The 10,222-nt window shown below is 44.8% G+C and overlaps 1 pseudogene; it reads right to left on the reverse strand.

Annotated features, from left to right (window-relative positions):
• LOC100401223 (methyl-CpG-binding domain protein 3-like 3 pseudogene) lies at positions 1-558 on the reverse strand (annotated as a pseudogene).
• Between the last annotated feature and the right edge of the window lie 9,664 nt (positions 559-10,222).

Below are 10,222 nucleotides of genomic sequence, written 5' to 3' on the forward strand. Positions count from 1 at the left end.
CTACTCCTCAGCATTTCTGTCTGCCTCCCGGGCCAGCCTGTCTGTCTGCAAGGCCTTGGCCAGTCTCTCCCTGGCTTTCTTCACCTTCCTGGCCTATCTCCGGATATCTGCATGAGTCACCAATTGGCCAGAGAGGGGCGGTGGGAGCTGACAACCCACTCCTTGGGGAGCCCCTGCCCCAGCTGGAAGCTGCCCAGGGGTGGGCTCAGGCTGGCTGTGTGTGAGCTCAGCACCAGCTCTGTCCAGAGATTCCCCAGCCATGCCTGGAGCAAGAACACTTAAGATGCTGTCCAAATCCGGTGGACTTGAAGGACCTTCTCCTTGGCTGCTGCAGGAGGGCAGGGCCTGCATTCTCTGGTAGGCACAGAGTTCCAGGTGCTCCTCGCCTTTTTTGTGTCTGACCTGGTTGTCAGGATGAGACCTGATCCTTGTCACTGGCTTCTGGAAGATACAGCTAGAGAGTCTCATGGGGAGGGCAGCCCTGGCAGCTCGTCTCCAACGGGCCTTGGCCACATGGATATCTCGTTTCTTCTGTAAGGCCCAGGGTATCATGCTTCTTTTGAGCTTCCCCTTTCAAAAGAAAAGAAAATGTGAAATTTCATCCAAATGGAAGCTGGAGAAGATGAGCTCTGGGAGCTTCTCTCAGCTCAGTGCAGTCTCCCCACCAGCCTCTCTTTCTGGGGAAATGGGCCTCAAATGGCACCATCCAACCTCAGCACCTGCCGTGTTTCTTTCTTTTTTTCTTTTTTTTTTTTTTTGACACGGAGTTTCGCTCTTGTTACCCAGGCTGGAGTGCAATGGCTCGGCTCACCACAACCTCTGCCTCCTGGGTTCAGGCAGTTCTCCTGCCTCAGCCTCCCGAGTAGCTGGGATTACAAGCACGTGCCACCATGCCCAGCTAATTTTTTGTATTTTGAGTAGAGACGGGGTTTCACCATGTTGACCAGGATGGTCTCGATCTCTTTACCTCGTGATCCACCTGCCTCGGCCTCCCAAAGTGCTGGGATTACAGGCTTGAGCCACCGCGCCCGGCTTTGCAGTTTCTTAAACTCAGATCTCTGGACCTGAACCCAGGGAAGTCTAGGGTGGACCCAAGAGTCTGCATTTCTCCGTGTGATGCTGATGCTGCTGGCAGAGGTGCCAGGCATCGACACTGAGTCCTGGGACCTCACTGGGCTTATGTGAGCCCAAGTGGCTGAGCTGATGTGGCTCAAGATTATGACCCAGGGCCAATTCCAGACTGTATTCCTGCTCACCCTCCTCAGAGGACACCCCTCTCTTCTCTTCCCTGCCACTGTCAGCTACACACATGCTGGTGCCTCCTGACCCATCCCCAACAGGACACTGGCATCCCAGAGTCCCCTGTTACCCAAGACCTCAGATTTCTCTGTATCCCTTTTTGCTGTGCTTTGGGACACATCATTTTCATAGCTCCTTGACTCCCTGGTCTCCAAAGAAATCATGCACTTGCCAATCCTTAAATACTCACTGCCACACCCAGATCCCATCTTCACCTGAACTCCTCCTGCTCATGAAGAAAAGCCTCAGAACGCCATGTTTACTTTCTGTTTCTAATAAGCTCAAGTAACTAGAATTATACAATGAGAGACTCTGATCTCATGAAGCTGTTTCAACTGCAAACCTCATCAGTGCACTTTTCATTCTAAAGCCTTCATTTCTGTCCTCATTTCATTTCTGTTGTCCTGGCATAAAGGTTAATACTACCCCTTACACTACCCAAGATGTTCCAGTTTGGAGGGAAAATTATTTAGTCCCCTTAGTTACAGGGCACCTATGATGTGCCATCCTGTGCAGAAAGACCCCTGCTCCGGAAATAAACTTCACCAAGTCACCACTCCGTTGATTTTCATCTTGGTGAGAGGAAGACATAATAAGCACACTAAAAACAAATTTCTGATTGTTGGAAACATATGCTTGATGCCAAAAAACAAAGTCAGCACTGAGACAAAGGATCTCTCAGTGAGGCAATCTTTACTTTCTGCAGAAAGGGTACGCTCGTGGCAAGATGGCTAACAGGAGTACCCATTCTGTAGAAAGTAAAAATTGCCTTGCTGAGAGATCCACTGTCTCAGTGCTGACTTTGCTTTGTAGCACTGAGCATCTGTTTCCAATGGGATAGAATATCAGACATATTTAAGTTCCATAATGAACAAGAAGAGAGAGACGGGGATCGCGGGAGGAGAAAGGGAGAAACAGAAAAGAAAGAAATTCACTACAGTGAATCGTGACAGTGAGTTTAGGGAAGGACTAACTAATCATGAAATTTTACCAGAGAACTATTTTTTTTAAAGGGACCAAGCAATTTCTGGTTCAAGAACTTTCCAGAGAGGGAGACAATTTGAAGAATGCAAGGCTAAATAATACTTCTTCCCCTTCCTAGTGATGTTGGATTTTTTTTTTTAAAAAAAATCAGAGCTATTATCCCCATATAGCATCATGGGGAAAGATGAGAATACCTTAAATATTATTCAACAAATATTAACACCTAGGGTATAACTTTCCACCACGTAGCGTCTAGTTTTAAGAACAACTCCCTGCTAACTGTAAAGATGTTTTACAGCAAGAAAAAGGACACAAATGGACTTTCTTGTGGTCAGTAAGGATCCCGTACTCACCAGAACAGGTGGGCTTGGAAAAGATCTGGACCCAGGCTCTCCCATGGCTGTAGAGTTTCTCCTGCTGACCCCTCTCCTGAGATGCAGACAGCTCCTGGCTTGCTGGAAAATGCGGTGACTTCTGCCTCTGGCTCCCCTTTTATATAGGGAAGGAGTGATAATGCAATTAGCGGCTAATCCACAGGGAACACCCTGTCTCCACCCATTGGATTTGAGGCATTTCTAAATCCTTATATGGAATCCATTGTGGTATTACCAACATAGAGTGTTAGTAGAAAATAATAGGTTTTTGTGGAGGGAGTGTGGTACTTGCAGTTAATATTGGCATTTTGGATATGTTTCCCTTTTCTCCCATTCTTTCAAACATCTTTGAAAGCATTCTATAGAAATAGGAATGGAATTGTCTATGAACATAAATTTTCATGTCGCATTTGATTTAGTAACAAAAATTAAAGACAATTTAAATGTTCATCCAGGCTGGGTGTGGTGGCTCACATGTTTAATCCCATCACTTTGAGAGGCCAAGGTGGGTGGATCACCTGAGGTCAGGAGTTTGAGACGAACTTGGCCAACATGGTGAAACGCTGTCTCTACTAAAAATACAAAAATTAGCCAGGTGTGGACGCAGCTGACCTGTAATCCCAGCTGCTTGGAAGGCTGAGACAGGAGAATTGCTTGAACCTGGGAGGCAAAGGTTACAGTGAGCCAAGATTCCACCATTGTACACCAGCTTGGGGGACAAGAGTAAAACTCCATCTAAAAAAATATATTCATACAGCAAATAATGCCCAATGGTCTTCCAGTGTTGCTCACTGCGTGCTTTGGTTGGGGTATCTGCTTTTGAACTTTCACTTTAGTAATCTAGCCTTTTGTGAGGTTCAATCTCACCTTATTCTCTCCCTTTTGTTGTTGTTGTTTGTTTTCTGAGATAGGGTCTTTGAGACAGTATGTTGTCCAGACTAAAGTGCAGTGGCTCAGTCACCGCTCACTGCAGCCTGCACATTCTGGGCTCAAGTGATCTCCCACCTCAGCTTCTGAGTAGCTGGGACCACAGGCACATCCCACTCCACCCAGCTAATTTTTTTTTTTTTTTTTTTTGCACACAGGGTTTGCCATGTTGCCCAGGCTGGTCTCACTACCAGGCTCAAGTGATCCTCCTTCCTCCGTTTCTCAAAGTGCTGTGATTACAGGTGTGAGCCACCTCATCCAGCCAATTTCTTACATTCTTAATTGCAGTTCTAACTACAAGACAGAATAGCTTTAATTAAATAATAGGTTGAAAAGCAGCTACACACTGAGTGAGAGACAATCTTTCTTTTCAGTACCGTAAAATGCAAAATGGTAAGGAGAAAATTATAACCTGGATCACATTAGATTATATTAAGATGAAAAAGAGCTCCTATTAATCAAGGTGGACATGGTGGCTCACACCTGTAATCCCAGCACTTTGGGAGGCTGAGGTGGGCAGATCACCTGAGGTCAGGAGTTTCAGATCAGCCTGGCCAACATGGTGAAACCCTCTCTCTACTAAAAACACAAAAATTAGTTGGGTATGGTGGTGGGTGCCTGTAATCCGAGCTACTCGGGAGGTTGAGGCAGGAGAATCGTGAACCTGGGAGGCGGAGGTTGCAGTGAGCTGAGATTGCACCACTGTACTCCAGCCTGGATGACCAAATGAGACTCCATCTCAAAAAAAAGAAAAAAGAAAAGAAAAGAAAAATACCTAATAAATAAACAGGCAAAAAAGAAATACAATCTCAACAGCCTTGGTCTTTGTGGTGACTACTCAGTTTTTTCTTATTATTTTTCGTGACCTTTGCCTTGTATAAATCTTCCTGGTTTCATCCTTGGGGATGCAGACAGATGCTAGCTATTTTCCCAATTTGGACCTGGGGCTAGGAAGTTTAAGACACAATTAGCTTACATATTTAATTACATCATGGCAATTTCAATGTATGGTGCCCCCCACCCCCCACCCCAGCAAACTGCAATATACAGATACGATATACTGCACTCCAGCCTGGGTGACAGAGTGAGACTCCATCTAAAAAAGAAAAAGATCTCCTATTAATCAAAATGCAGCTAGAAACTGGTGTTGGAAAATCATAGTTGGAGAAGATATTTGCATGACATGCATCCACAATACAGAACAGAAGCATGTCTGTCAAATGAGAAAAATAATACTGAAAATTTGCATACAAGATGCATGAAAAACTTCAGTAGGCACTACTGAAAAAAAAATAAATGGTCAGGACAATTCTGAACACATCTCTAAATGCTGTTTAGCTTCCAAGAAACACTCATAAAAATCACAGTGAGATACTCATGCACACTTCTGTTGGTCTAAAATGAAAAAACAGCAATGCCAAGTGCAGACAAGGCTGTGGAGACATCGCACCATTCATGTATAGCCAGAGAGAGTTTAAATGGAAAGAAATGTACTTTGTTTCCCAACCTGGAAGTACATTGGAATCTCCCGGAGACTTTGAAAACCTAATGGCAGCACCTGTCCCTATACATTTTTATTCCACTGATGTTGGATGTACCCTGGGCTATAGGAATTTTAAAATCCCTAAAGACCCAAAGAACAGCTCTAGATGACACACTACTTCCTGGGTTGGTTTGGAGTCTGTGGTTCTGAACCTTGGTTTACATAAAACACACCTGGGTACCTTCCAGACCAGTGTCTCGGGATGCCTATGAGAGGGACCAGAAAATCAGATTTACTTATTTATTTATTTTTTGAGACAGAATCTTGCTCTGTTGCCCAGGCTGGAGAGCAGTGGCGTCACCTCAGGTCACTGCAAGCTCCGCCTCCTGGGTTAAGAGATTCTCCTGCCTCAGCCTCCCAAGTAGCTAAGTTTTCAGGCATGCGTCTCCACACCTGGCTAATTTTTGTATTCTTAGGAGAGACGGGTTTCACCATGTTGGCCAGGCTGGTCTTGAATTCCTGACCTCAAGAGATCTGCCTGCCTCAGCCGCCCAAACACAATTTATTATTATAATAATTATTATTATTTGATAAGAACTCCAAGTCCTGGCTGGTTGGGGTGGCTCACGCCTGTAATCCCAGCACTTTGGGAGTCAGAGGCGGGTGGATCATTTGAGGTCAGGAGTTTGCAGCCAGCCTCTCCAACTAAGGGAAACCCCATCTCTCCTAAAAATACAAAAATTAGGCTGGGCATGGTGGCTCACACCTATAATTCCAGCACTTTGGGAGGCCAAGGGGGGCAGATCACTTGAGGTCAGGAGTTCAAGATCAGCCTGGGCAACAGGGTGAAATCCCATCTTTACTAAAAATACAAAAATTAGCCCAGTGTGGTGGTGCATGCCTGTAATCTCAGCTATGATGGAGGCTGAGACAGGAGAATCGCTTGAACCCAGGAGGCAGAAGTTGTGGTGATCTCAGATTGCACCGCTGCACTCCGGGGGTGACAGAGTGAGACTCTGTCTCAAAAAAGAAAAAAACATACTTGGGCATGGTGGCAGGCACCTATAATGACAGTGACTTGTTAGACTGAGGCAGGAGAATCACTTAAACCCAGGAGGTAGAATTTGTGGTGACCTGAGATCACGCCACTGCACTCCAGCCTGGATGACAGAGCGAGACTCCATCTCAAGAAAAAAACACTCCAAATCCTTCAACTGTAAGTCAAGAAGAGGGACATTTCTGTCATTTCAGGGGGTCTCAGGCTTGTGGCACATTTGAATTTCCTTTTAAAATTTAAAAGGATTGGTGTCTGGACCCCGGCAGGGTCATTTGTATGTGTATAATAGAGTTTGCTGAGATGCCGAGGAAGGCATCAGTACATTGAAATTACCCTACGTCATCAAATATGTAAGCTAACTGTGTCTTAAAGTTCCTAGCCCTGGGTCCAAATTGGCAAAATAGCCAGCATTGGACTGCATCCCAGAAGACCAAACCAGGAAGATTTATACAAGGAAAGGATCATGAAAAATAATAATAAAAAAATGGAGTGTCACTGCAGAGACCAAAGCTATTGAGATTGTATTTTTTGTCTGTTTATTGATTAGTGTTGGGTTTTTTAAAATTTGTTTGTTGTGAGAAGGACTCTCTCTCTGTTGCCCAGGCTGAAGTGCAATGGCATGATCTCAGATCACCACAACCTCTGCCTCCCAGGTTCACGGGATTCTTGTACTTCAGCCTCCTGAGCAGCTGGGATTACAGGTGCCCACCACCATGCCAGGCTAATTTTTGTATTTTAGTAGAGATGGGGTTTCACCATGTCGGCCAGGCTGGTCTTGAACTCCTGGCCTCAAGTGATCCACCTGCCTCAGCCTCCCAAACTGCTGCGATTAGAGACACAAGCCACCACACCCGTCTGTGTTTGGTTTTTAATTGTATATATTTAAGGCATTCATGATGTTTTGATACACATATGTCATGAAATGATTACTACAATGAAGCAAAGGAACATATCCATCTCCTGATGTATTACGTTTGTGTATGTGTGTGTGGAAAGAGTGGCTGAAATCTACTCTTTAGGCAGATTCGCAGTATACAAGGCAATAGTCCTCAGGTTGCTTGTATGAGGTAGAAGCTTGCTACAGATTGTCCATAAGCAGGAGTTTATTCTCATTCTCTTTTCCTCAATGGTTATTGCCATAGAACTTACACAGAGCAAGGTGCAAAAAATCAGACACATACGTCTTCACGAACTTTCACTAACTGAACACACCCAGGTACCCAGCGCTGAAATCAATGAACAGAATAGTGGCTTCATCCACAGGTGCCTTTTCCTGCCACCCTGTGCTGCCCCCACAAGGGCACCCTGTATTGTAACAGCACCTAGGATTTATTTTGCTGGTTTTCTTTTCACGTGTAGGGAACACATGGTATGCACTGTCTTGGGTGTGGATCAACCTCAGCTTTGGTGATCAGTGCTTAAGGTCATGACGGTTGTCATCTGTGAGTTCTGATTGCTGTGAGGAGATCCAATAGGTGCAGGTGCCCCAGTATTTATTCATTCACCTGCTTCATTGATTGGTTTCCAGCAAGAACTATTGTGACTGCAGGTTCTGTGACCCTGAGAACATGAAATTGGTGGGCATGTGTGCACAGTGTTGAGATGAATGCTGTGTGCAAGGGAAGAGGATAGACATATATACGGCTTTTGGGGTTTGTTTGAGACAGAGTCTCGCTCTGTCTCCCAGGCTGGAGTGCAGTGGTGTAATCTTGGCTCACCGCAACCTCCACCTCAAGAGATTCTCCTGCCTCAGTCTCCCAAATAGCTGGGACTACAGGCATTCGCTACCATGCCCTGCTAATGTTTTGTATTTTTAGTAGAGATGAGGTTTCATCACGTTGGTTATGCTGATCTCGAACTCCTGACCTCAAGTAATCCACGTGCCTCAGCCTCCTAAAGTGCTGGTATTACAGGTGTGAGCCACTGTGCCCAGCCTACAGCTGTTGTTTTTGAGACAGGGTCTTGCTCTGTTACCCAGGCTGGAATGCAGTGGCTCAAAACATAACTCACTACAGCCTTGATCTCCTGGGCTCAAGTGATCCTCCCACTTCAGCGTCCTGAGAAGATGGACTACAGGCACGAATCACCATGCCTGGCGATTTTTTTAGTTTTTGCATAGATAGGGTCTTCCTATGTTGTCCAAGTTGATGTCAGACTACTGAGCTCAAGCCATCCTCCCACCTCTGCCTCCCAAAGTGCTGGGATTACAGGTATAAGCCACAGTGCCTGGCCCTATACAGCCTTCATAGATGTTTGCATATAGTTTTCCAAAGTAGTTATTCCAGTTTCAACTCCCACTATCTCTACAGGTAAGACTGGTCTCCCCAGGGTCTTGTCAGCACTCGGTGTTTCTGTGTTTTTCCCTTTAGCTAAGCTGATTATCTGTATAATACCATCTCATTGTAATTTTAATGTTTTTAGCATTTCCCTGAAGCTAGAGGGATTAAACATTTGCTCAAATTTTGCTGGTCATTTAGGCCGGGGGCAGTGGCTCATGCCTGTAATCTCAGCATTTTGGGAGGCCAAGGTGGGTGGATCACTTGAGGTCAGAAGTTCAAGACCAGCCTGGGCAACAAGTGAAACCCTGTTTTTACTCAAAATACAAAAATTAGCTGGGTGTGGTGGCAGGAGTATGTAATCCTACATACTCAAGAGGCTGAGGCAGGAGAGTCTTTTGAACCCGGAAGACGGAGGTTGTGGTGAGCCAAGATCATGCCACTACACTCCACACTGGGTGACAGAGCACGACTCCATCTCCAAAAAAATTTTTTTTTTACTTGTCATTTGTTTAGTTAGATCCTACACCTTCTTTTGTGTAGGATCCATTCAACGTTTTCACCCAGTTTGAAGTGTGTTTTCATTATTTTTCTCTGTTTGTTTGACATTATTCTTTACATACTCTGGCTTGATGTACTTTTCTGGGGATATAGAATCAAAACCTCTTTTCCCACTCTGATTTTCCACCTTTTCTCTCTTACTGATACATTTTAATGAATAGTTGCTCTTAATGTCTTAATATGGTTAAAATTTTAATTTTCTTCTTTCTATATTGAGTTTTATTGTATCAGGGAGAAACATTGTCTCCTCATTGACTGTGAAGCTGTTGTTCTAAGTCGGTTTTTTTTTTTGGTGTGTGTGTGGTGGGGGGACAGAGTTTCACTCTTGTTGCCCAGGCTGGAGGGCAATGGCGTGATCTCGGTTCACCACAACATCTGCCTCCCGGGTTCAAGCAATTGTACTGCTTCAGCCTCCCAAGTAGCTGGGATTACAGGCATGTGCCACCACACCCAGCTAATTTTGTATTTTTAGTACAGATGGGTTTCTCCATGTTGGCCAGGCTGGTCTTGAGCTCCTAACCTCAGGTGATCCACCTACCTCGGTCTCCCAAAGTGCTGGGATTACAGGTATGAGCCACCTCTCCTGGCCAAAGTAATAATTTCTTTGTAATGACTGTGTGGAATATTCAATAGGATTGTGAATAAGTTTTGGGCTTTCTTTTCTTTTTTTTTTTAGATGGAGTCACACTCTGTCACCCAGGCTGGATGGAGTTCGATGGTGTGATCTCAGCTCACTGCAACCTCCGCCTCCTGGGTTCAAGTGATTCTCCTGCCTCAGCCTCCTGAGTAGCTGGGATTACAGCTGCATGCCACCATGCCTGGCTAATTTTTGTATTTTTAGTAGAGACAGAGTTTCACCATCATGGCCAGGCTGGTCTCGAACTCCTGACCTCGTGATCCACCCACCTCAGCTTCCCAAAGTGCTGAGATTATAGATATGAGCCACCGTGCCTGGCTGGGCTTTCTTTTCTTGAAGAACATTTAAACAGTCTTTAATTTTTGTTACTAAATCAAATATGACATGAAAATTTATGTACATAGATAATTCCATCCCTATTTCTATAGAATGCTTTCAAAGATGTTTGAAAGAATGGGAGAAAAGGGAAACATATCTAAAATGCCAATATTAACTGCAAGTACCACACTCCCTCCACAAAAACCTATTATTTTCTACTAACACTCTTTGTTGGTAACACCACAATGGATTCCATATAAGGATTTAGAAATGCCTCAAATCCAATGGGTGGAGACAGGGTGTTCC

Source organism: Callithrix jacchus, chromosome 22, assembly GCF_049354715.1.
Source record: "Callithrix jacchus isolate 240 chromosome 22, calJac240_pri, whole genome shotgun sequence".
NCBI lineage: Eukaryota > Metazoa > Chordata > Mammalia > Primates > Cebidae > Callithrix > Callithrix jacchus.